Source organism: Camelus bactrianus, chromosome 7 (assembly GCF_048773025.1).
Source record: "Camelus bactrianus isolate YW-2024 breed Bactrian camel chromosome 7, ASM4877302v1, whole genome shotgun sequence".
NCBI lineage: Eukaryota > Metazoa > Chordata > Mammalia > Artiodactyla > Camelidae > Camelus > Camelus bactrianus.
This window is the reverse complement of record NC_133545.1, coordinates 21564119-21590462: the sequence shown is the minus strand read 5'-3', so window position 1 is coordinate 21590462 and position 26344 is coordinate 21564119. Positions and strand designations below refer to the sequence as shown.

General features: G+C 46.2%; 1 protein-coding gene across 1 annotated transcript in view; it reads left to right on the top strand.

Moving 5' to 3' along the window:
* SND1 (staphylococcal nuclease and tudor domain containing 1) overlaps window positions 1-26344 on the top strand; it is a 379670-nt gene that overhangs the window by 249435 nt on the left and 103891 nt on the right. The window lies entirely within an intron of this gene.

Here is a 26344-nt window from a genome sequence, read left to right as displayed (position 1 = left end):
TTGTTACCATATTGCCCCATTTCCTATCAGTGTATTTTTAGAATCAAGGCATTTGCCAAATTGCCTCTCACATCTGTAAACAGTATAAAATAATTGTTTCTCATCTCATACAGAATATACTTAAAAATACCCATTCCCTGACAGCACCCGTGGCGCTGGCGGGCTTTGGAAAGTGGGCTGTGGCCTCTGAGCCTCCTCGCTTTTCAGGGGAACCTCCTGCTTTTAAGTGCGCTGTTCAGAGTCCAGGTCAAGTGCCAGGCCCCAGGGGTCTTTTTGGTTTATAAGATGGGATTATAGTAACTTTGGGGGCTCTGTCAGCCCTAGATGTTTGGGAACCTGGAAGCAGCGCTTCCGTGAGAGTCTCCAGCCCTGCCTGGCAGCCCTGGGAACGCGCCCATCCCAGCATTTCAGCACGTTTGCCATCTGAGCTTTCATGCTACCCGGAGAAATGATAGGGGCTTTCTAATCTTGCTTCCTTTCCGATTTCAGTGAATCATGGAACCGATTAAAGCAAAGTGACTCATTCATATACACGTCCAAGCATGTTTGGGTTCTGTTTTTTTTAAAGGTGCTCTGAGAATCTCAGTGGTTTCTGGAGGAGCTCTCCATTTATCTGAACTCTAACCTGCTGGAAGCCGCAGGGCGCTGGTGAGGAAGACTCTCGAGGCTGGTGCTTCCCAACAAGCTGTCTAAAAAGCACGACAGCTCCTATTCAAGGACTTGACTGCCTGTCTCCCGATTCATGCCACAGAATTTTGAGAGACCCTTGTTTCTTTCTACTTTGCTCATTCTCGTTATTCTCTTTGCTTTTCTGCATCCACTCCCCTTATCACATCTTGGCGAGTTTTCACAGAAATGAAGACCATGTTGGTATTTGTGCTCGCCCTCATTGACTGTCTTTTTCTGCTTCACTAGGCTGTGTTTTTATTCGCCGGTGAATGACCTTGATTTTATAACAGCAAGAATTGTCACAATCTTGTTCCCACCGTTATTAGCTTTTGTACTTAGACGAGCATTTTGTCCCCATTGCTTTCCATGATCCTATAGAGGACTTCAAGAGATTGTCACCTTTCCGTTCAGCAGGAAATATTCAGCTTAGTAGAGTTGGAATAGGAAGCCTAACTTTATAGGGGAGTAAAATAAGTGAAAGGTATCTATAAAATTTTTAAAGTAACGTTGATCATAGAAAGTTCACTGGACAAGAAATGGGAAGACCTTGTTTCTCCTCCAGACCCCACTGCTGACTGCGTGGCCTGTAACAAGGCTCACACAGGTGCCTGTCCTCACTTCCCACTGGCTGTACGCTTATAGGCGCCACCCAACCATTGTTAACTCCAGGATATGGTCCTAGCTTATGTGGCCTTGGGTTATGTTAAATGACAGCTGACGTTCTTCTTAGCCCTGAAATGCCGTGATCTTAAGGACTCTTCCCTTACTCAGTAAACTGGGTTGATTGGATTTTCCCCCTGATGTAAGTGTAATCTGTAGGAGGAGGAGATGACAGCTCAGAAGACTACTGGTGTCTTCCCTTGGTTCATCAGATAAACACTTTTCTAATTGGATGGCAGAGCTCAGTTTTAAAGTACCCTGAGCTTAAAGGTAAGCTAGCCAAGGGCTAATGCTAATCGATCCAGTTCTCAGAAGAGCAATTAGGGCCCTAGTGAGATGAGGACTGTGTGCTTCTGGGTGGCTCCAAAGAAGTGGAGAAGCTGGGTTGAACTGTCTTCCCAGCTTCTCTGGGGCTTATGTGGGGTGCATCAGGTGTTTATGTAGACCTGAGCCTCTCCATGACTCAGCCGTCTTAGGTTTCTGGTTCTCTCCGTGGTAGGATTACAGACTCCTTGTGCTAAGGATTGGCTTATCTCGGCCTTGCTTTTCTTCACGTGCCCACTTTTTAAAGCTACAGATTTAAACACAAGCTGAGAAATACAGAAGTTTCAAAGTCTGGTAGAATGCTGTTTCGCCCACTTCACACATGAGGTATATTAAGGGTTCACCTTTAGCAACAGCCCCATTAGTAGTTGCGTTGCTGCCTGTGTGCGACGCTGTGGATTGTTAGCGGTTGCTATGAGAACCTTAACTTTCCTGGCTCATTTTACACTGAACAGTGCAAACAGGCAGAGATTGGAAGGGGAGGGATGATCAGAAGGGGAGCTGGCCAGCAGATGAAACTCCGTTCTTGGTTGAATCCCTTTGAATGGTGAGTTCTCAGGACTCATTCAACATCTCCACCTCCTGCCCTCTTGGAGGTTTGTTTCCCCTAAATCTTTAAGAAGTAAAATAGTTTGACCTTTATTTGCATCAAGCTTCAAAGCAGTTCAAGTTCAATACTTAGCAGGAAGATTGCCTTTAATGAGCCAAGTTTAGAGGAGGTGGATCTTAATCTCTTCATGTTTGGAAGGAGATGAGCACACACAGTGAGAAAGGAAGTTTGCAGCTTTAACTATTGCATTTGAAATGCAACCAGTCTCCCAGCAGCATTTAAAAACAACAGTAACAACAACAAAACTGTAGGTTTCTTTTGCTGTTGTTGATTTGTTTTTTTGAGCATAAAAACATTTCGTCTATAGCATATGCCCCTTTGTAGAGTCTTGAATTTTAAAAAGCGAAACAAAAGCACCCTTGTACTCAGGTCACTCTGAAGTCCTCTTAACTTTATTTTGAACTTCATCTGAGAAGGAAATTCCTGTTCCAGACCAAGCTCCTTCCCCTTCCTCCGAGCTCCCTCCCTACTCAAGATTCAGCCCCAGCCCAGGGTGAAGCAGTGAAGCAGGGGTGAAGTGGTGAAGCGTGGGTTAGATTCTCTAAAGAAAGAAAAGGTGCTTCCCTCAGCCTTTGTCAGCGCTAATCGCCAGCTGTGTTTAGCACTCTCTCATTTTGTTTTTTCTCTCCCTTGTTGTTTGGTGGGCCTGGGTTTATGCTGAATTTGAAGATAAAGGGCTCTTCAATCCCTCCGCTTCCCTCTCAGCCCCCCTCCTCTCACTGCACCTGGAAGAAATTCTTGGTTTGCAATTTGGAGCAGAAACGTTATAGGACCTGGAGTCACCAGGACCAGGGTGTGAACTGACCGGCACTGACTGCTTGTTGCTGTGGGTAGTGGTGTCTCCTGAGATCACAGGAGGGCTCCCTGGCTCTTCTGAAAGCTCCTCACTCCCGATGAGTTCTAGCATCGTGCTTCTCAAACTGGTTCACGGGCCTCGAGTAGAGTCAGAGATCTTGCATTTCTAACAAGTTTCCAGGTGATGCCAGTGCTGCCCGTTCATAGCCCAGTCTCGATTGGAAATGATCTAGACCACCTTCCTTTTTTTTTTTTTTCCCTCCTAGACTTGGGAATTATGAAATCTCCATTGCACACAAAGCCTTAGTGGCTAGAGGACAGGTTTGGGGACTGGTCCCCATCTTGTCTGCATCCCCCCCCCCACTTGCTAGAGATGTGAAACTCGGAGTTTCCCCCATTTAAAAAAAAATGGGGATGAAATGGTGTTACACTGTGACCAGTAAATCATTCCTGTGAAGTGCTGCTCGTCCAGTAACAAGAAAACCCTAAGTGGCCATTTTGAGCCCAGACTTGATACATGATTTGAGTTCCATTCACATAAATGCCATCATCCAGGGAGGCCTCAGCCTTAGGGGATTTTAGGGCAGCGCCTTCTTTCCCATCCATGGAACTGGGACTGTCCTCTCACTGTGACATTCCCTTCCTCCTGCTCACGTTAGCTCTTGCTTGTTGTGGGGTGTGGAGCATCCCTGGCTGGTCTGTCCGTGTGGCTGCTGGAGCTGGGCTGGATATTTGGGCTGGATATTTTCTGCCTTGATGCCTATATTCAGCCTCCCTGTGTGGTACAGTAGAGTGGGGCAATTAGCCTCAGGGAAGGGTCCACACACAATGTGTTCCGTAGCAATGGAAGTTGCCAGTTAAATCTCAGATGTGTATTCTCTTCCAGACCCTTAACATAGACACTGTGTGTGGGAAGGAGTTTGGGAGTGAAGCTAATTTGTTGGGGTCAGAGTGTGATGGTTAAAAGTGGACGGTGGAAATGTGGGGCTGACTTGATTGAAGAGTAAGCCCATGTTCGCGGGACCTTTCACAGGCCCTGGTCCCTCTTTAGTGGTGAGTGTGGGTGAGTGTGCCTCAGGTTTTGTCTTTTATTACTGAAAAAACAAAGGCACGGAGTTCTTTGATTCTTACTTGGCCTTCTTTTAGCCCGTGTGTCGGAAAATCCACATTTGCCACATTGAAGCAGCCAGCTTCTATTCATCCATCTCTTCTCTTTTTCCCAGAGAACTTTGCTGACTCTGGACTAGAGTAAGCCCTTCCCCTTTATTATGTGTTCCCAGAGTTGCCGAGAGTTCCCTGCCTTATGCTCCCCTGAAGTCCTTCTCCCCTATTGTACCCCACCCAGTGCCTAACAGTTCCTGGCATGTGGTAGGCACTCAAAAAACATCTGTGGACCAGGTGGAAATTTCGTTTACTTTGGGAGCCGTGCATTCTTTGGTGGAAAATAGCGCTAACAGTCTAACATACAAGTTCACCTTATGGCACCTTTTGATCTTCGTTTCTCTTTGCGCTCACCTCTAAGATACACGTGGATTTTTGTTCTGTAGTTGTATTCATGGCACAACACGCCTCTGTAAGATTCTCTTGAGACTCTTCTACCTCCAGGAACCAAGACTGTGTATAAATAGAGATCATCATTGGTTTCCAAGGGGCAGGCAACAGCCACAGAAGGTGCAAATTGATGGAACAAGCTCGGGGAACCGGAGAAAGCCAACTTGACTGAGAAACTATTAGCTCTAGGCTGAAAATTAAGAACTCGCAGTTTTCCTGTATCTTTTCAGACCCATGGCCTTCACAGCCTCTGGAGATTCCGGAGCAGATCCATCAGCCGCTGAGGAAAGCAGCCCTGTTAGATTTTATGGCTGTTTGCCTTCGCTTTGCATGCTAGTAACTCATCTTTGACATGACAGGCTACAACAATCCAGATTTTTTTCTAAGGTTGCTTATCAAAATTGAGAGTGTCAGATACCCAATATTTTGAGGCCCATAATTAACTAGAACATTTTTATTTATGTAGATGCTTGTAAAACATCTTTATCCCTGTATCTTGACCTTTTTTCCTCATATGGGTAATGATCTCACAGATAAGAAAATCCTGCAGTTGAAAAAGAAGGCATCTGTGATGAGGTATTTGACCCACTCTGGCATTTCCTCACCCACCGGCCTCTGAGGTCTGCTCATGGGAGCAGAGGGCCATGTGCTGAGAATGTTCCCTCCCGTTGAACTTTTCCTCCTCCGTCTTGACTTCCCACACACAGTTCTCATCCATGATTCCTATTCCAGTGTTTTACAGTTTTAATTCCATTTCCTCTTTACTTATCCGAGATACTTCTGTGTTTCCTAATTTTTTTTCTCTCTCCCTCTTCCCGCTGATAGGAAAGGAAGGCGGGCTGGGAGTTTCTTTCTGGGGGGATGACGAACCAGTGTCTGTGCTCATTGCATTCACAGGGATTACTCACTTAACCTCTCTTAACTCTGTCTGCCTGTGATTTAATTTGCTGTCATAATGTTTGTTTGGGGGACAGTAAAAGAAATACCAAGGAGAAGTCCTAAATGCTTCAAACGAAATGAAATATTTTCCTCATCCTGTCGGTGAATTCTTTTTACTTAGCTTTGAAGCTATTGGAAAACAAATCTGGTTAATTTTCATTTATTCAGAGGCTGCTTATCCTGTTGGGCAATTATCACTTCCGTCTCTGCTCTCTCTTGCTGCTGCTCTCATCTTAGCCTTTTCACCATTCCTTCTCCACCGAAGAGATGGAGAGGGGAGAGGAAGGAACGTTTAAATAGTAATTGTTGATACCCCCTTTTTAATTAGATTATTGTGAGGCAGTTATGGAAAAACTTGACAGCAATGACGTTTGGGAAATAGGATTGACTTTTAGAAATACACTGTCTTATAAGTACCTCTCAGTATTGTGGGCAGAGATGAATTGGCTGATTGATGGAGATGAGAAAGTATGGAGGGCAGCTAGGGGAGTGCCTCTCGATGGAGTGAGTCTGGCACAACCTGCCTTCCCTCCTCTCCCTTTGGCAAACATTTATTGAACTGTGTTCTCGGAACACAGCAGTGAACAAGACTATAGCCCCCCTTCACGGCATGGGTTTTTGCCTGGAGTTGCCGTGCTGAAGATGTTACTCATGGAAATATGAATCTTCACTCCCTGCTAGATGCAGCCCATCAGCCTCATGAGAGCAGGAGCCTTTGTCATCTGAAATGGTCAGTCCTTCCCTCGATTCTGCTTGATTTCTTCTCCATGATGAAGCAGTGGCTCCGGGGAGAGTCAGCTCATCCTTCCGTCACTTACGTCTTCAGCTTTGTCTCTCTTCCCCTGGAAACTCAGTCTCCAGCCATGTGACCACTCTCCAAGAGCTTTGTATTTGTGTTGGCAGAAGTTAGGATCTGGAAAGCAATACTTTTTATGGATTAATTGCCGAAGTAATTATATTGCAAAATAATACACATGATTGATACTTAATATATCCCTCTCCGGGGAGCTGGAGAGCTTCATTGATTTGGAGAGATGAGCCAGTTGCTTGTTTAGGAGCAGAGCTTTGTATGAAAAGCCAAATTGATGGCCTGGGCTTAAGGCAGGAGTAGGTGATGGGAGGTGGTTAAAGGCTAACCACCGTAATCATAAAGCGTGCTGCACCAAGAAGGCGCCTACTGGTTACACCCAAGACGTCTCTAAATTGCTAGGGAATGATGGGCATCAGGGTCAGAAAAGAGGCATCACGGTCTCCTGTTCAGACTCTCGGCTTGTTCAGAACGAGCCTCCCTGTACCTGCAGTGGGCTCGTGCAGGTGGAGGATCTCTGACCCTGCCTCCACAGCTGGCACTGGTGTGAAGGACACTGGCCTCAGAGCCGCCGCTCTGTAGAGCCTCTCCCTGTGGGCGACATCCACGTAACGAGCATGCATTGTTTACTTTGGTAGTCCCTGAGTTTGCGTAATGTGCCTGTTTACCACCTCCTAAAAGCACTTTTCAGCACCTGAGCGAGTAAGGAAGCCCACTAAACCCTGGGCACAGTGGGCTGTTGAAGGTTGTTCCTGCCGCTGCATATTTATGGACAGAGGCTGGAGTTATGACATTTATCTCTGTTGGTTAGGGCCCTGATATATATCTGCCTGTGTCTCCCAGGGAGAATGGCACCTTATCTCGAGAGCAAGCGGAGAGAGCACTCCCATCACTCATCCTGCCCCAGTGTGGGGGTCTGTCCCCATCCCAGTCCCTGGGAAGCCACTTCACCCCCTGCCTCCGGGGTGGGGCCTGAGGAGGGTGGCACGTGGTTATACAGAAGAGGGAGACTTGGATGGACATCATCTGGGACTTAAAACAGGAGAAAGGGAAATGCAGGTCCTGATAGCCCTCCTCAAGGAAGCGTGTTCTGACCGCCTTCCTGGCATCCCCTCCCTTTCTCTCTCCTTTTTTTTTTTCTTAAAACTGTATAGACTCTTTTTTAAAACAGGGTTGGGTGGTTTCTTTATCTGGTTTTGTTTGTTTGTTTGTTTCAAAGAAATAACATGGCTGTTGATGATTATGTGAAAATAGAAACATTGAAACATGGGTAATCGCTTTAATCGTCCAAACGTGGCCAGCATTTGCGCCTGACTCCTCTGCTGTTGTGTTCTTACCTCGTCCCTGCCCACTCAGAGAGCCAGGAGAGACCTGGTTTGATCTCCATGTCTTATGCAAGGGCCCTCACTAACTTGGATTAACTTGTCTGTTTCTCTGTCCTTAAAATATAGGACTGGTAAATTTAATGGCGATTAAAATAGAAAAGTGAGTGGAGAGAGAGCTGGACAAAAGACAAGCCAAGTTCTGCTGTTATATTGTCCTTGGTACTGGCCCTTGGGAATCCGTGGTTGAGCAGAAATTTAGGACTCTTTTTGAGCTTCTGAGACCAGGCTTTTGGGGACCAACACCCATCCCATTTCTTGGGCGTATTATCAGGAATCTGCACAGTTTGTAGAATCTGTTCATTCTAATCTTCCTTCCCAGACAGGATTCCAGTCTCCTAATGAATCTTCCTGCTTGTGTGCTCATGATCCTTCTGGTCTCTCTGCCTTATAAGAGTCCTTTCTAAAATGCATTTCTGCTCATGGCAATTCCTCTGCTTATAACTTTTCAGTGGTTCTTATGCCTTCAGAGTAAGGCATTTAAGATTCTTCATGATCTGAGCCTTCTTCATCTTTGTATCTTTGTTTCACTGCACCCCCACCAAGCCCTCTTCCTGATCAGAGGCATTTGAAATGTCCAGAACCAGCCATGCTGGCCTGAGGGATTTTTACACATTGTGCTCTCCCAGCTTGGAGTACCTGGCCCCTTCTCTCCTTTCCTCGTCACCCCTTCACCCCAAGGAGCCCAGCTTAGGTATGTACTCTCAAGGAAACCTCAGTGTAGCACCCAGATTATCTGTGTAGACATGTCTGTCTTTTCCACTAGCCTGTGTATTCCTTACTCTTCTCTTGATGCCCAGTGTTCAGTGCAGTGCTGGGGATGGAGCAGGTACGTGGTCTGTGTATGCTGAATGAGCAGAGCAGTGTACAAAATTTTCACAGGGTAATCTCTGCGAGGTCTCTTTTCCCATCTCCTTCCTCCATGACAGAGGGCTTCCTGCAACGCTGAGCCCAGGTGGCACCCATCAGAGTGTCGAGTGCATTTGGAGAGGACGGTGTGCTTACTAAATTGGATGAAAATTTTCAAGGTAGCATAGTGAGGACGTGGTTATAGAATGTGGAAGTTTGTGTGAGAAAGAGTGACCAGGAGGAGCCCCGTGGAGGGCCTGTAGCATCAGCCGAGTCCAGGGGGGTGTGTCCTGGTGTGCCAGTGACCATGACTGGCCTGCTGCTGAGTTCTGACGATGGGAACAAACCATGACTTGGGACAGGTCACCTCCTCATCCCCGGCCTGAGCTCTCCACTCCACACGCTTAGATGGTGCGTGTGTGTGTGTCCGTGCACGTGTGTGCTTTGGGGGCCACTTCTCCCTGGCACTTTCTCCCTTACTTTGGTTATTTTACCACGTATCACTCGTCACCTTCTGTCACATTATACACTTTACTTGTTTAATATCTTTTCCCTCTACTTATAATGTAAGGTCCATGAAGGTGGGGATTTCTGTCTGCTTCATGTGCTGTGATAGAGGGAAACGTAGCACCTGGAATATTGCTGAGTTCATAGTGGGCCTTAAATCAATAAGGACCATTTCCCTGAACAAGGAAGCTCTACATGAGAGGCCATATAGAAATCTAGCATTTACCAGTCTATTCATTGTTGAGCAGCCAGGGGAACTGGAAATACATCATTAAAATGCATGATCCTATAGTTCTACCCCCAGCTCCCCTAAAAGTAAGTCCAGGTATAGTTTTTCATCAAAGGGATCTTAACCACGTTGTCCCTGCCGCTTCTGAGCCAATGGAATGGAGAGGTGACAGTGTAGGACCACACTAGCATCGTGTCTGGGCCCAGTGGTAATACACTGTCCTCTCCTGCCAGGGTTCTCAGCATCCTGGTGGAGCCTTGTCCTGGTGGAGCCCCAGCCTTGAGGCACTGGTCCTGCGTAGGTGGCAGCCGATGAGACGGCCATTTCATTGTGAAAATGCTGTTGACAAATTGAAACTCGTTCCCTCATCTTGTTCTGATGCCACAGCTGCCGTCTCGATTTAAAACCGGGACTGAGAATATGACCTCTAAGTGTCTGCGTCTGACCATCCTGTTCCATGGAAGGCTGTTGTATCTGTTCCACTTGGCCTGTACCTTTTAAACAGCAGCAAGATTGTGGGCTTGTCCTTGCCAGTCTTGGTGGTGTAGTTAGAGGATCATCCAGAAAAGGATTGCTCAGGATTCTTACTAAGAACTGTGTGATGAGAGGATTGCTGCAGTTAATTGGGTTGTGATCAGCAAGTGTTTGGCTGCTTCTGCAGCTCATGCAGGCGTCTGTGTTAAAGGCTGGGGAGCGGACAGGAGGGTACACGGTGAACCGAGAGACCCCAGAATCTGCTGAAAGGCCAGTAGTGCGAGGCCAGTCCAGTCCAGAACAAAGGTTCAGATTGCCTTTTAGAAGCTTCCTCCCTATCAAATCACACTGGTCTTTGCTGCCCAGGGGTTGAGGTCAAAAAGGATTCTGAATTACGGTAGTAGGCACTTAACTGTGTACCAACACTGGTAGGTGCTTATTAAATAGTAAATTATCTGATTTAACATGAATAATAACCCCATAATGCATTTTAGCTTTTTACCCTATTTCTCAGATGAGGATACTGATACCAGTTGGCTATGTAAATTGCACACCTGGAATTAATCAGGGCATGGCAGCATGGCCATGTGTGGTGGCTCTGAGAAGCAGACATAGGACAGGACTAACCCTGAAGCCCTTTACTCCTCAAGTGTCAGGGTTGGTGGGCATGGTAACAATCCCGTCAGCCTGGGGTTCCAGTTTCCCTTAGAGATTCAAGTCTATGTGAAGCCCCTGGATAAATGTAACTCATTGTCTTAGACTGGCTACTATACCTCGTTTTCTCCATCTGTAAGTATCCAGAGTGCCTGCTCCTGTTCTCCAGATCTCTGTCTGCTCTGCTGTGTAAGAGGCAAGCAGGGCTTCTGGCCACCACAGTCGCCCCTCCCACCTTCCCCCAGCCTGTCTCAAATGCATTAGGCTCAGCATCCCAGAGGCAGCAGGCAGGGGTACAGACTGGAACTTCTTGGCTACGTGGATGCTCTGCACACGCAGGGAATCAGACCAGAGGTGTGAGTTGAGGGTACGGGGATGGAGACAGTGTGCAGCACACTGGCGTGTTTGCTGATTACCATCTTGCTACAGTTCTACGGCAGTGTTAAATGAGCCAATTAATAAAAATGAATGTACCATTGGAAGCTACATTTGTGTGGGGCTCTCTGTTTTTGTTGTTGTTGTTAAACTGGCTAATTTAACACCATCCTAGAATGGTAGTGATTGTAATAGCAGCAGCCCACGAGTTCAGGAGAAGGTGGGGGCGATTCCCTCCAGAGCTTCCCCAGGCATTGCTGGTTGCCCTGTCCTAGTTCTGTGAGGAAATGGGATGAACAGTGTCTAGACAGGGGCAGGCAGTGGCCCTGGGGACTCTGCTTCATGGTCATGGGGATACCACTGAGTTGTTTGTCCCTAGCAGACAAAGTTGCAGTCATTTTTATGTACACATTTCTACACAGGTAGCTGTCTATGTATTTATTCATTCCCGGCTGCCATTCTAACAGTGGCTTTGCATTTCACTCAGAGTAAAAGCTGGAGTTCTTACTGTGGCCTTCGAGTGTGTCCTTTCCACCCCTCCACAATATGTGTATTGCTAACGTGTGCCGCTATGCTTGGCATATAGTAAGTGCTTGGTAAATACTTGTTGATGGATGCATTCCAGCCAATAGCCACAGTGTTGGCCTGTGATGTAGAGATCTGGAAAGGTGTGTTGGCAGCCATGTTGTGAGTGTAGATTTTCATTTTATCTCAGTACTTGGCAGACATCAGCCAACAGAGGAGTTTGTTCATGTTCTTCCTCAAGTTTCTTTGCCCCCCTCCAGTCTACTGTCTGCTCCCACTCAGGTGGAGAGGGAAGTAGAAAGCGACCTGCCCCTCTGGCTGCCTCGCATTCGTCTTCTGGGACTGCCTGGTTGGGAAGAGTAGGGCCAACAGGGCCTTTGCTTCTGTGGCTTCCTCCTTTTCCAGTCCCACATGACAGGATCTGGGTCAATACCCTGATTGTTGGCAGACACACCCTGTTTTTCACCACTTTCTAGAATGGATCCTCATATACCCTCAGGGCGTAGGCTCTTTGTGAAACCCGTGGTGTGGGGCTGCCCAGGTGAGCATCACTAAGTGCCATGAGCCATTCCCCTCCTTCCAGCCATTGCATCAACCAAAAATGTTCCCCACTTATTTTCAAACTCCCTTTGGGGGTTGATACTGCTCCTGATTACAACCACTAATCTCTAGTAGAAGAAGAAAGAAAACATCCTATTACAGTTATCTAGAAAATGGGATGGAGTGCAGAAGTTTTGCTGAGCAGCATAACTTTTTTTGAGGCCCCAGCCAAGGTTAAGTAAAGATGAATTAATAACGAAATCAAATCAGCCTCCTTATATGACTTCTTCCATTTAGCTCTGTTCTACAGCCCCAGGGGTATCAGTTGCTAAGAAAATAGACATTAAATCTGAATTCACCATGATCCTTCTGTGTTGATCTGTGCAGAAAAATAGACAACGTTGCCATCTATACTCACATCTCCTCTGAGTTATATTTTAGGAGGGGGATTAGGGCCAGACTCAGAGAGCCTTTAAGGGATTAGATCAGATGCTGCAGTGTTACAGTGAAATTGGAATGAAAGCTCAGCTTCTGCGAGGTTCAATTCTAGCCTGCCAGCTGCCCAGAAACATCCTGGAATGAAGCTTAGGGGAATCCCAAGAGAAGTTAGGTCTTGGAGAAGAGTTTTCTAGAGCCAGATGTGTCCATTCCTTCCCTAGTAGACTTGGGAGGTGTAGACAGAGGTGCCTCAAACCATAAAAAGTCAACTTTCCTTCTTCCTGCCAAGAGAGGGCATTCATTAAATGCATCCCTGTCCTTCGGACCATGTAAACCCCCTCACATGTGTGGCCAGGTTTTTTACACAGCTGTAGCATTCTATCCAGATAGTTACTGAATTTGTGGATAATGTAAAGTAGGTGCCTACCTGCTTTGCAGAATTAAACTGCCTGCTGGAGTAATTAAGGAGAATGGAGTTGTGACCTATTGCCCAAGTATCTAAGTATATTTCTAAAATCTTGGTATAGTCAATCAGTGGCCTTTTTTTTTCATACAGTAACTATAAACTATTGTGTTTACTTATGTTTCTCCTTTCTTTCTTTCTTCTTTTTTCTTTCAAACAAATGAAGCTACATGATCATGAGGTCTGGATTCAGACATCTTCATTTTGAGCTGCTTGAAAAGCAAGCTGAAACATGAGACTAGAAGAAACCTTAGGGTGATAGCAAAACAAATAAAAATTAAATTCTTTGATTGTGTGTTTGCCACTGTACCAAACACGTGCAAAAAGAACTCCTTTTCAAGAAGGAAAAACCTAAAACCAACACAACCAAAATTTAAATACCACTTCTACCATGTGAAATTGTCTAATCAGCCTCATTTTCTTCTATTGACATCATCATCTACTGTTTGTTCTGATGCTTCATTTTTAGTATCTTTCTGGGCTTATGAAAGCAGAAAGATTGCCTGGGTTGGAACAAGTCTCTCTACCATTTCCTATGTGTCCGTTCTCAACCAAAATAAATCAGTGCAAATGCCAATGTCCGCTCCTTACCAGGCCTTTGAGACCTACTTGGAAGAGAAAGGGTATATGTTACCAAGCTAGCTGAAATTAACAAAACGGACATCCTTCAACAATAGTGTTGCCCTTTGGAAACAGAAAGGGCGTCTTTCTTAGCATTCCCTTTGAGAGCTGATTGGCCTGACCGTTCTCATTATGTAACCTGTGAATTGCAATGATTTGATCACATTAGCATATTAGGATCATTTTGATTAACTCTTAGGATTTATTAAGAGAGTATAAATGTAGGATAACTACATTGGTGCACATTATTTATGCCTTTTCCTGTTATTATTAAAAAGAAAAAGTAATCTCAGAGTTCTAATATAAAGCCGAAGTACTCTTTGCATTAAGGAACTTGATGGATTTTCTCACTACTTGGAATTGCGGTGCTTGAAGGAAGTTGCGGAATGGGAATGAATATAGTCAAATAAATTAAGTCTTGAAACCCAAATAGTGCTGTGTAAGCAAGCTGACTACAAATCAAACAGAAGTGTTTGCTAAAGAATACGTGATCTTAGATGAGGGTGAGCAGAACCAGCCTCTTTGTACATACGTGTATGTTTCTCTTGACATGTGCAAAGACTTGTTGCATTTCCATTCCTGTGGCCTCAGATCTCTTTGGCAAAAAGTATCATCCATCCATGACGAAGAAAACACGCAGAGCAGATTTCCCCAAATGGCAAAGAATAATCTTTATCAAATGTAGACGAGCCTGTTGGCAAACAGTAGGTGGGACTTGGATTGGTTTTCTAGCTTCAAGGAGTCCCAGATTTCCTATGTTTTTGTTTGTTTGTTTGTTTGTTTTAATGTGATTGTTATTAACATTGTTCTGGCTAGCACATGCCAATCCTGGAAGGCTGGGTCACAGGGTGGATAACTCCATCCAGCCCAGTGTGTTCATTCGTTCTTCAGCCCCATCCTGCAGGCAGCTTCCACAGCCTCTCTGGAGCAAGTGTTGGCAACTCCCTAGCTTCTCATTTTACAGATGAGGAAGCAGAGGCACAAAAAAGTGGAGTGACATCATCATGGTTGCAAGCTGTATTCTTGGTAAAGCAGGGACTTCCTCCCACGGACTTGGAGCTCCACAGCTTGCTCTCTGGCATAGCTTGTGTTTTGGGAGGGGCTAAGAACTTTTTTGTGTACAATTTTACTTATTTATTTGGGGGGGGTGGGTAATTAGGTTATTTATTTATTTTTAGTTGGAGGTACTAGGAATTGAACCCAGGACCTTCTGCGTGCTAAGCACATACTCTGCTGCTGAGCTATACCGTCCCCTTGGTATAGCTTGTTCTCAGCTGACCTTTATTGAAGAGATTGCTCCCAACTCAGAGCCAAACCTACTTTAAGCATCAGTTCAAATGACACTGTGGTCTCTTGGAGTCTATGGAAAAGTTTGGAGTAGAGTGTATTTTCCTCCTTAGAACTCATGTCAAATCTACAACTACTTTTTAGCATATTCTGATGATTGCATTCCATTTGATCTATTTTTCTCTAAGTTGTTCAGCAGCCGTAGGCCAAAACCATTATGCTCTGACCTGAACCAGGAGACGGAGGCAGCTAGCTTGGAAACTGAGATGCAAAGCATGTGCCCGGTGCAGCAGGTTGCTCGCTCTGGGTGAGAGTAGGTGATGGGTGAGGGAGTCTCGGGCGGTGAGGCTGAATTGTCTGTTTCCTAACAGGGGGCAATAGTGGCATTTTGGGTAGCACTTTTCTTTCGTCTGGACTTCCCTTGAATTGCAGGATATTTAGCATCTTAGCTCCCTCCCGAATGCCTTAGCACCTTCTCCCAGCGGAAACATTGGAAGCATCAATAACCCACCCCCACAGTTTTCCCGACGCTCCCAGGTGGTGGTGCACAGTCCCGAGTGAGAGATCTTTTGGTTGGTAGCAGTGTTGGAGAAGGAAGATGGGAACGTTGGAAAATAGTTTTCCTGCTTGAGGAGTCGACATTCTCCTTTCCAGCAGGATCATCCAGGAGAGCTCCCATGCTGCCCGATGCCCATGCACAAGTAAGTGGCAGGAGCGAGGCTGGTGGCGGAAAGTGTGCTAACATCACAATGGGAAAAATCAGCAAAGAGTATCTTTTCTGCTTTCATGTAATTATCACTTGTTGCCATCCATGCTGTTTCTTTCTGGGAGCATGAGTAACAGCAGCTTGATTTACTCCCTTCTTGAATCCCCAGCTGTTGTCTGTTCTTCATGCTTCACCAGCCTCAGGGAGAAATAAGTCCTGGCATCTAGGAGATGAGGCCATTTCTTCCTAATCAGCACCCTGCCCCTCCTGGCGGATCCTTACTCCTGCCATGCTGTTTATACTCAGAAGCATTAGTGTTATGTTGTATTTTTCCTGTAGTATCTTTTTACTTCTTGGTGTGGTAACTCTGCGTTTGCTTGGAAACCAAAAGTTCCTAAAAATATTGGCCAGAGTTCCAGTGGTATTTTGGGGGTCGTTGGATCTGCCATCAAGCAGTGATTTTCGACCATGGTTAAATATACTAAAATGGTTAAATACACCAACTATATCAGGACAATTATCCTCTAAAAGGATAAACTCATATAATAATACATACTTTTCAGTGTTTTCATGTACTTTTCCCCCCTGGATGCTTATGACCACGCTGTGAGGTAGGAAGGGCTATTGTTATTGCCATTTAACAAGTGAAAACACTGAGACTCAGAAAACTTGTTACTTGGCCAAGGTCACAAAGCTTAATTAAGGATGGAACTGGCACTTAGTACTCCACCATTTCCTCCTTCTCCTTTTCAGAGGAGACCAATTTGATTTGTCCTCTTTGGATGTCAGAACAATGATTCTTTTTTTAAAAGAATATTTTAAGCTTTTCAATTCCTATCTTCTATTGAGACAAGTTCTTTATTCTTCTGCCAACGAAATGTAACCTCCTGTCAATCAGATATCTCTGTCCCCCTTTAACCCACTCTGCTCTTGGTTTTGAAAGTTGTCTCAGTAACGCAGACCTGCAGTCACTGGTGCGTGATGGATGTGTGTAATGTGAGGAAAAGCTGTTTCCTTAATAGTGGGAAGTTAAAGATTTCTTAAAATGCTAACCAATTAGGAGTCCACTTTTTACTTTCAGCTCCCTTTGAATTTCTCTGCAGAGGTTTGGTGATTAGACAATGACAGAGGGAAGAAGAGAGCTGTGATAATAGCTGTGGTTTTCAAATAGATCATGATTTTAACTAAAAAGAAATCTGGTATCATGAAAAGCTGCGTTTAGATAGTAAATATGCACACGGTGTTAGAGTCATTCTTACCTTTTTTGATTCTGAAATTATAAAAATTTGTTGGGAGGAAGAATGCATAGGAAGCAGTCCTGCTTTGCTAATCAGACAGTACTTTTTCTGACTTAGAGGTCAGTGTAGTAGGAAGGTGTGGCATTGTGCTTTCCCAGGGCTAACACATCCGCTCTCACATATATCCTGACCCAGGCTGCGGTTCTCATAAGGAACTCAGGGGCCCTGCACATCTGTCGAGGACTTTGCTCTTGCTCTGCCCTCCCAGTTGCCTTGTGTAGCAGCCTTCTGCCGGCATGGACATGGGAGTATCAGTGAAGAAGCCCCTGCTGTTGCTCGATGTGTGTTCCTCTGGCCAGTCGTTGTTTATTCTTTAAGGGCAAACTCTAGGGTTGACTCCTCTACAGAGTCTTAACCCCCTCTGTATTCCCATGGCATCCTCTGCTGCCTCTGTCATTGCGTGATCCTTGTAACCACATTGTCATTGCATTGCCTTGCAACTGTTTCTTTGTCTGGAGCTTTGACACTTGGGACATGGTAGAAACTCTGTACATAGTGGGTGGGTGGGGTATTGATCTACTGTTCAACCTATCTGACCTCTGTGTCCCTAGGAAGTGCGTCGTTGTGGCCAGTTCGTTTCTCTAGCCTGTCGCTGTGAGCACCTTAAACCAGAGAGGGAGGAGGGCAGAGCATGTTCTTCTACCGCACATCCAGGCAGAACCTGTAGTCTCATACAGCACGGAGGCATGTAGGAAAAAGAAAGTGTTCTAAGAGACAACGCTTGGTGTGTGCTGCTGGCTTCACTCCATCAAATATAAAATGATGGAAGTGGACAAAGATAATCTCAAGGATCTCTTAATGACTCCAGTTTTGGGATTCTGTGAAATATTCTGTGAATTTAGGGAAACACTTTAGTGAATTCATAACAAATACAGGTTTCTGTCTCCGAGGGATAGGCTCAAATACTGAATCTGCCATTTATAAACCCTGTTACCTAGAACCAGCTATTTAACCTGTCTTTGCCGTGGTTATCTCATCTGTAAATTAGGAGTGTTCTGTGTATTGAATAGCATGATACAAGTTTTTCAGAAGTACTTAAGCCAGTGCTCAACCACAACAGAAGTTAGCACTCAAATTACGGTAGTTGTTATGAATAGATGTCAAAAAACCTTTCAAATAGATGTAAACCTAGCTATGATAATGCCAACTACTTCCTAGTATGTTTTCTAAACACCAGCATAGCCCATCAGATTATCTGTCCACTCAGGAAAAGACGTCCAAAAACACTCCCGTAGGCTAAACCAGGACGCTGGGCAACGTGGGTGAGATGAGGTGCATTCAACCTGAACTGATAGGATTCAACTGGCTGTCAAAACATACGACTTATAATCTGTGCCTCCTGACCAAACTGGCAGGTGACCTTGTGTAGGTCATTTAACTTCTCTGATTTCCCATCCCATCCCCTGTAAAAAATCAGCAGTTTCTAAGGTTCTTTCCAGCTGTAAATGTGATTCTGTGAATGCTAACATGACGCATGTCAATGTCCTTACGGTCATCTCCTTTTGTGTTTTAGGCTAGGAACCTGGGAAAGATAGGCAGTGTGATTGTCTTCTCCAAGTTTTCCTTGAGGTTCTGTGTGTTACAGAGTTGTAGTCAACGCACGTGTTTTCTAGGTCCTTTATGCATGAACTCAGTTTAAACCATGGCCCCCACCCCAATCTACTGTTGACCATTGGGTGTTACCCCTTTTCCATGTTATCTTGTTAACTTTGACCTCTGATTCTTGCCTCATTGAGTCTTTTTGTAATTGTTCTCTCATCTGATATATATTAGGTAAGCAGGTCTTCAGTGTCTTCATCATAAAAGAACTGAATTTAAGTGCTCTGATTCATTCATTCCTTCAACAGTCTTCACTGCGCTTTTGTCCAGCTCAGGCCATCCTTTGCGGTGAGATTTAATGGCTGGAATTCAGCTGAGTTGTTTAGATGTCACTTCCCTACCCTGTAGCTCAGTTTCTTTGCTCATGAGGGTGAACACCAGCCTTTTTCTACATCTTAGAAAACTGTAGGCCTTCTCTCCAGAAAATGCCAGATACGGCAATGAGAAAAAGGGGGGAAGCCAAGAAAGTGAGTGGTGGGTAGGAGGGGGCTTGTAAAAACAAAACAAAACGTTGTTGCTCAGAATGGCAGGTAGTTTCATATGGGTATTATGTCTCCTGTAAGAGCGACAGTGGTTACAGATTAGTTTGGAAAGGCAGATTCCTCAGTCTTTGAAAGGCCCTGTGTCTGCAAGGCTGTGTAGATTTTACCTCATGGAGAAGTTTATGATGACTTTGAGTCACGGGCATTCTTAGTGAAAGAGGAATCTGAAGAGGGCTATCAGTTTTCTCTTCAGAGAACACATGTCCACACAAAGATTTCATTCAGTTCCACTGGCCCGTCCTTAACACTGCCCCGTGCCCCACCTCCCCCAGGTTAGGAACTCCCAAGATTAGTAACAGGAAGCAATGAATGATGAGTTACACGTTATGTCATTTTTCTAAAATTTACGTATGACTGTTAACGTAGTAAAATACATACATCTTAAATATACAGCTTGATTAATTTTTATGTGGCTATAAAAATACACATACAGCTCCAAGTTACCACTACCCACATCAAGATAATAGAATATTTCTAGCATCCCAGCAGGCTTCTTTATGGCCTGCCCCTCGAAGATAACCCGTATTTTGACTTCCGTGGCCATAGATTAGCTTTGCCTGTCTTGGACTCCATGCCTGGAATCATAATCTTGTTTTACCCAACTTTATCTTACCCAGCTTTTGTCTGAGATTTATCTGTGTGGTTAGATACTGTGGAAGTCCCTCCTTTTTCGTTGCATTATCTATTTTTCAAAAAATTACTTTTTACAGCACTACGAAGACCAGATGGGGAGGATCCAAACTGAAGTCAGGAAGCTTGGATAGGAGGAAGCCTAAACTAGGCTCCAGAGTGGGAATGAAGAGGAAAGAATGAGTCTGTTTAGGAGGGCTCTCGTCTAGAATGTTGTTGGTTATTTGATAACAGAGGATGGGGAGGAGACAGTTCACTTTTCTAGCTGATAAATAATAGAACATTTGCAAGGAGAAGGTTATTGGGTCACTTTTAAGACCTTGAATGTTAGATGCCTATGGATTTTTGCAGTTCCAGCTGAATTCAGCAAAAAGGTTGGTTTCATCTCAAAGATGAAAACTTTGAGAGTCACCAGTTTATAATGGGATGTAAAGCACGAAGAGTGAGTGGGATTGCCTAGGAGTGTGGTTTGAAGGAGGAAGCAGCTGTGAAACCGTAAGGTTAAGGAGCAGTCAGGAGGAGAGCTTCTGAGAGCTGAGACTTGGATTAATGGGGGGGGCAGGACAGAGGGTTCATGGAGACACCAAGCCAAGGTCAGCCTGTGTGACACATTCCTTAGATTTGGGAGGAGGCTTCAGGGTGCTTAAGGAGAGGTGTTCAGTAGTGCCTCTCCCCCTCTTGTATGTTGTGTTAGTCTGTGTATGCACCTATCATCCCCACTGAACTGTGTGCGTCCTCTAAGGAGAGGCGCCGTGTGCTTTCACCTCCTCATTGCTTTCCAGAATCTAGCAGAGTCTGTTTCAGCTCACTAAATGCTCACTGAATGTCCAGGCGGCCCTTCTTTCTTAGGCAGCCCTGACTTGGATGACCTTCCCTGTAGTGACCACCTGAGTCTCGGGTCTCTCTGGCCAAGGGAGCTTGGCCACGGTCGCCAGGCTGTGTGCCCGCCCGTGGGCTGGGAGCAGGGATGGGTGCAGAGCCTGGCGGGCAGCAGGCAGCGCCGCCCTCTTGGAACGCCCTCCTCTCCCAGCAGACAAGGTGGCTCCTTCAGTTACATAAGATGTGTGTGTTCCGGCGGGGACGAGCTGCCTGAGTGAGTGTTTAGCAGAAATGATTTGTGTGGAGTTATTTTGAGACCCCAGGGGAGGGAACGGCAGCCAAACTCTGCAGTATTTTAAACCGCATCACTCATCTACAAAGATTAATACATTACAGAGCCTCAGCCAGAACATTGGTAACAAGGAAACAGGAACCTGAGGGTCCTGTCAGATTGTAAATGCCAGTTCTCCTGGTCCATTCAAGGTGTCTTCAGTGGTTTGGGTTCTCCCAAATGTATTCCTTTGATCCCATCTGCCCTGAGGGCTGGAAGTGACCGTGCTGGTTTCCTTCTGTGAGGCTGGCCTGGGTCACACTGCAGCAGCAGTTTAGCTATGTCCTTGTTGGCTGTACAGGAAGGGAATTGGCCTTCTAAGAGCTAGGGAAGGGAGCCCCCTTTTGTGGTCCCCACATACATCATTTATTGGTTGGGCTCCTTGAGATCCAGGCTGCTCAGGAGAAATCCCCCCACCCACTTCCAGAGCATTCACCTATCTCCTGACTTGAGCATGAATAGCTGTCTAAGGGTGAGTGAATTGCAGAATATAGAGTTTTCCACTTTAGTGACATTAGGGGAAACAGCCTTCATATGAAGCACTTCTCTTGTTTTTTGTTTTTCTCTTGGCTGTTATGCTGTGAAATTTGCCTCCTTGCTCCCCCACCCTCTCACCAACAGCTGTCCTCTTTGCCATTCAGGAGCTGATGTCTCCCTCGGATGGCTGGCTGAGATGGAAAAGTCCTCCTTCCCTTTTCCCTTTGGGCCCATGGTTGTGTAGCCAGAGAGTTCCTTGTGTCCGGACATCTAATTGCCTTCTGACCCCGAGGGATCCATCTGGGCGGGAGGACTTGTAGGAATTTGCTAGACTTGATGGAGGGCCCAGAAGGAAAGAACCCTGTCCACAGCTGTCCAGAGAACAGTCATTTTAAATGACAAAAGCAGCGGAAACAGAAAAACATATTGTTACATAAAACAGACAACCACATATGGTATATGGATTTTTCAGAGCCCTCCAGATTCCCTACAAGGACGTGCCCCCGGGCATTTATTTGAAATTTCAGTGCCTTGTAAGAAGCCTCATAGACCCCAGCTCTGGCCGTGATAGGAGGGCGTGGAGGATAAGCACTGCTCATGCTTGTGCGCGCGCACGAGAGAGAGACAGAGAGAGAGAGAGAGAGAGAGAGAGAGATTGCTCCCCGCCACTTACACCCCTGAGGAGCCGCTGTCCATGGTCTTGAAGTCTTCCGCTGCTGGCGTGTCTTTCTGATTGTGGTACTGGACAGGGCTGGCCTGATGGGGAGTGGGGCTGGGATATGGTGGAGTGTAAACATGGAACAGAAAAAAAGGCACAAACGAAGCATCTTCTGAAGTTCTCAGAATGATGAAAGGGGAACCTGCCCGCAGCCTAGGGCTTGGGAAGAGATGTGAAGGGCGTGAGGCGGAAGAAGGGGTGACTGCTCTCCTTTTCCCTGGAACGAACCTTGTTTCTCAGGTGTGCTCTACCGAGGAGTCCATGTGTTCCTGTCTGTGGTCTCTGCCACTTCAGGACCTCACACCAAGTGTAACCCTGGTGACCCTCTCCCTCCAGCTGTCAGGCTCTGGTCTGGGTCGTTACGACCACTGCGGTTTCCTCAGCACCTCCTTCCTCTGTTCTCCCCCTTTCCTCCCCTCTTCCCAACCCCCTTCCTCAAATGTGTGAGCACATACAAGTGTGAGCACGCACACACGCATACACACACGCGCCCCTTGGTTGTCACAACACCCGGAATCATCACTGGGCAGTGTGCTTGGCTGCAAGCCGTGTGTGGAAATGGGTCATCCCCCACTCCCTAAACACACCCTGGCCCCGTCCTCACCAGTCGCACCCTTGTTAGAAATCATGATTTGGGGCAGGCTTCTCGTCCGGGAGGGCTTGCGCCTCGTGCTGCCCTTCAGCTTGAGTAATAAGCCCACTGCAGCAGCTTTCCCCTCCCTTGAAGACAGGCTTAGCCTGATGAGACAGGTTAGTACCTCCCATTCGGCTGCAGAGAATCAGGCCGCTTGTCTGTCAGGTCCCTGATTTTCTCCCTCGGTGTCCTCCCTTCTCTCCTGCTTTTCAACAGAAGCTTTGTCTCCAGCATCACAGTTCAAATCCTGGTGCTTTGGTGCCCTGTTGCCACACTGTGACAGGAGCTAAAAGGCCTCAGTTAAGTGTCAGCTGTGCTTTCACTGTCCCACTGGCCGCAGTGATGACTGGGATGGTTTCCGCAGTGCTGCATCAGTGGAAGGCAAAGGATGCAGCAATCCTTTTCTTCCCCTCAGGTCTCCAAACAGGGAAAATATTCATTTCAATAGAACAATCTTTGCCTGAATTCTGCAAAGTGGATTCTAGGCAGTGGTTTGGATTTGCGGTTCCTTTTTATCCCCGAGAGCCCGGTGAGTGACAGCAGGAAATGAATAGACTGCTGGTCACAACCCCGCCAGGGTCTCCATGGTGCCTGGGGCTGCTGCGAGACAGAATGGAAGTGGGCCGGAGCCCGCGCCATGGAGGCAGCCGCCTTCCACAGGACGGCTCCGCCTCTCCCCACAGTCCCCCAGGCCTCCCACATCCCAGGGATTCCTCCTGCACTAATGGAGCTGTCTCTTGCTGCAGCATCCTGCCTGGAGGAAAAGTCTAATTCTGCCGGTCACAGGGAGAGGGGCTGGTACACGCGCTCTCCATGCCCTGCCCCAGTTAATCCAACCCAGGCAGCAAACTTCACCTCTGAAGGCGCCTCTCAACAGCATATAAGGATTGCTCTCTATCGAACGAGCCCCACATCCCATCAGACTATTTAATTAAATCAGCTAGAAAGGGATTTCCTACTGGAAGATGCCCTTTCTATTATCTGGGTTTAAAGAAGAAAAACAGTAGACTGGTAGGAAATCAAAACACATGTCTTGTGAGGACCTGGGGTTGTTTAGTCTGGAGAAAATAAGACATGAGGATGAGAGGAAATAGATGTTGTACTGTCTTCAAATATTTGAAGGGCTGTCAAGTGGGTAATGGATGTTTTATGTGTCCCCAGGAACTGGACCAAATTTTAGAAGGCCTGGAATGTCAGGTTGTGGAGTTCTGATTTTATGTGGTAAACCATTGGAAGCCACTGAAGGGTTTTCAGCAGAACATTGTACTTTAGGAAAATTAATCAGGTAGGAAGAATCACTATAGGGGAAAATAGAGGGCAAGCAGGTATATCAGAAGATTCTTGGCCAGAAGTGACAGGAGCCTCAACAAGAAGAGTTATGCTGAAGATGGAAAGGATTTGATGGATTATACAAACAACTAGGGAGCTGATATTAATGGAATCGGTAAGATGTAGCCATCAGTAGGTTATGAGGATAAACTAGGGACAAATCCAGGATAAGTGAGATGTTTAGACTGGGGGGGGGTGGCTAGTGCTGAAATCAGAATAGGGGTTGAGGGGAGAAGTGAAGATTTAGCAAGAGAAAGATGAGTTTGGTTTTAGACTTGAGTTTGAGGTATGGGCAGGATAATCAAGGGGAGATGTCTGTCAGACACTTGGAGATTGGGTCTAGAGCGTAGAGGACAGTTCAAGATTATACGTCCGTGGGTTCTGCATGATCACAGTGATGGAGAACGTGAAAATGGATGGGCTTTCCAAGAGACAGTGCAGAGTGAAAAGAAAGGGGCCCATGACATAACTGAGGGCAACAGCAGGAGCCAAGAGCAACAGCCCGGAGAGGGAGCAGCCCAGCAGAGAGAAGGAAAGGGAGGGAAGGATTTCACTGCCTGCTGGTACACGGTGTCGATGGCATACAGAGATCTAGCAGGACTCCTACTGAGGAGAGGTGATGAGTGAGATTTGTCAGTGAGGAGATTTCTCCTCCAAGTAGAGTAGAAAGAGGAGTCTGAGTACAAAACTGTAGGAGCAAAAAGTGTGGTAGTGAAAGTTTATTGTCATGAAGTGGAAGGAAGCAGTTATGTTACGGAACAGAGTGGCAGCTCCGGTAACTTCAAGGTTTGAATAGCGTCTGTGGAAATAAAGGGGAGAGATTGCAAGTCCAGGAGAGGAGACATTCCTAAAATGGGGTACAGGAGAGCAAGCGTGGGGGGCACTCCTGTGCTTGACGTCAGCTGCCTCCGTTTCCCGAGCCACGTTTGCTTTCTTTTTACCTCCTCGGTTGCATGACCGAGCGCTTTTCTAGTACGTTTATTATTATCATTTAGGGTATTCTCGTGCTGTCAGCTGCACTCATGTTCTAGTGCGGGTAGGTTGACCTCTGCCTTGCCTGGATTTTTTTTTTTTTTTTAACCAACGTACAACGTGCTTTAGAGCAAGAGTCGGCAACCTTTTTCTATCAAGGGCCAGATAGTAGATAGACGCTGAAATTTGAAGTTCATACAGTTTTTTACATGTCACAAAATATTTCTTTTCCAGCCATTCAAAAACATAAAAGCCATTCTTAGCTCACGGGTTGTACAGAAACAGGCGGTGGGCTGGATTGTCCACAGGACGTTGTCTCCTGATCCCCTTACATGACGCTGACCAAAGCAGAATGATGCTGGTCCTCACCCACAGCCCAGGAGTCAAGCTGCTTCGTCAGGATAGGATGTATTTATATGTCCAAGATCAGCCTGTGCTCTTGTGGAACCTTGGCTTTTCAGAAGTCCTCTCTTTTTTGGCTCGTTTTCATTTATTCCTTTAAGCATAAAGTTAGTGAGGTAGAGGGCTCTTCCTAAGAGCTGCTCAGCTCTCAGATTCTTACTCATTCTCCTTGCTCCGGGGGTCTTAGTATTCCTGACACTAGCTGTTTTTTTCTTCTCCAGTTCCACTAGCTGAGCATACTAATCTCTGGGCCTTGGGAGTTCACTTGCCTCCGGAGAAGCGCAGAGAAATTTTCTGTGAGTGGAAAGCTCAAGAAAGGCAGTGGTTTGGAAGTGTACGCCCCACACCTCAGAACCATCAGATCACAACACAGCTTGGTTTAGAAAAAGTCACTCTAAATTTATGTGAGTGGGAAGCTTTTCCATTTGGCTGCCAGGTGTGTGGCAGAATACCTTCTGGAAGCTGCTACCTGCAGGATCCACGTGCGTGTTTCCCATGGCTCACTCCTTACTCAGGAGCTCTTCTCTGCCAGCCTGGGCGGTAGACTCAGATTTTCTCTGTGTCCTTGAACATGGAGTTTAAAAGACCAAGTTTGGAATTCTTCGGTACCAAAAGTGACATTTATCTTCCAAATCTAAGTTCTGTTGGAGTCAAAGATAAAGTTATACATTTAAAATAAGTCAGAAGAAGCAAAAGTTGAGGTTCTCATAGAAACCAACTCCCCCTCGCTGCTCAGACATGGGTTTGCGCTGGTGAGGCGCCGTCTCCATGGCACCACAGTGTTACGTAAAAGCTCGAGCCATGTGGCTTTCTTGTCATTGGAAAGACCGTTGTGGCCTTAGCTCTTGACCTCAGATACTTTGCTTTCCGTGCAATGGGGTTATGAGATTATGGTTTTGATGCGGGTAATTAGGAGAAACCCAGTGGGAAAGATTTTTAGAGGGCGCAGTTGTTTCATTCTGCTCCTGGTTGGTGGTGGTATTGTCGCATCTGCTGCTTGTAGCAAACCCCACAATGAACATGTGTAATGAGAAGCAGACAGCCTGCCATCGCCCCCTCCCCCACACAAACCAACCCCCACCCCCGCCCCGCCCCGGAAAGCCTGGCTGACTTGTTGACGGCCATGTGCTGGGGAGGCCACAGGAAGGGAACAGCCTCGTTGGTGAGTTTTTCCCTCCCTTTAAAAA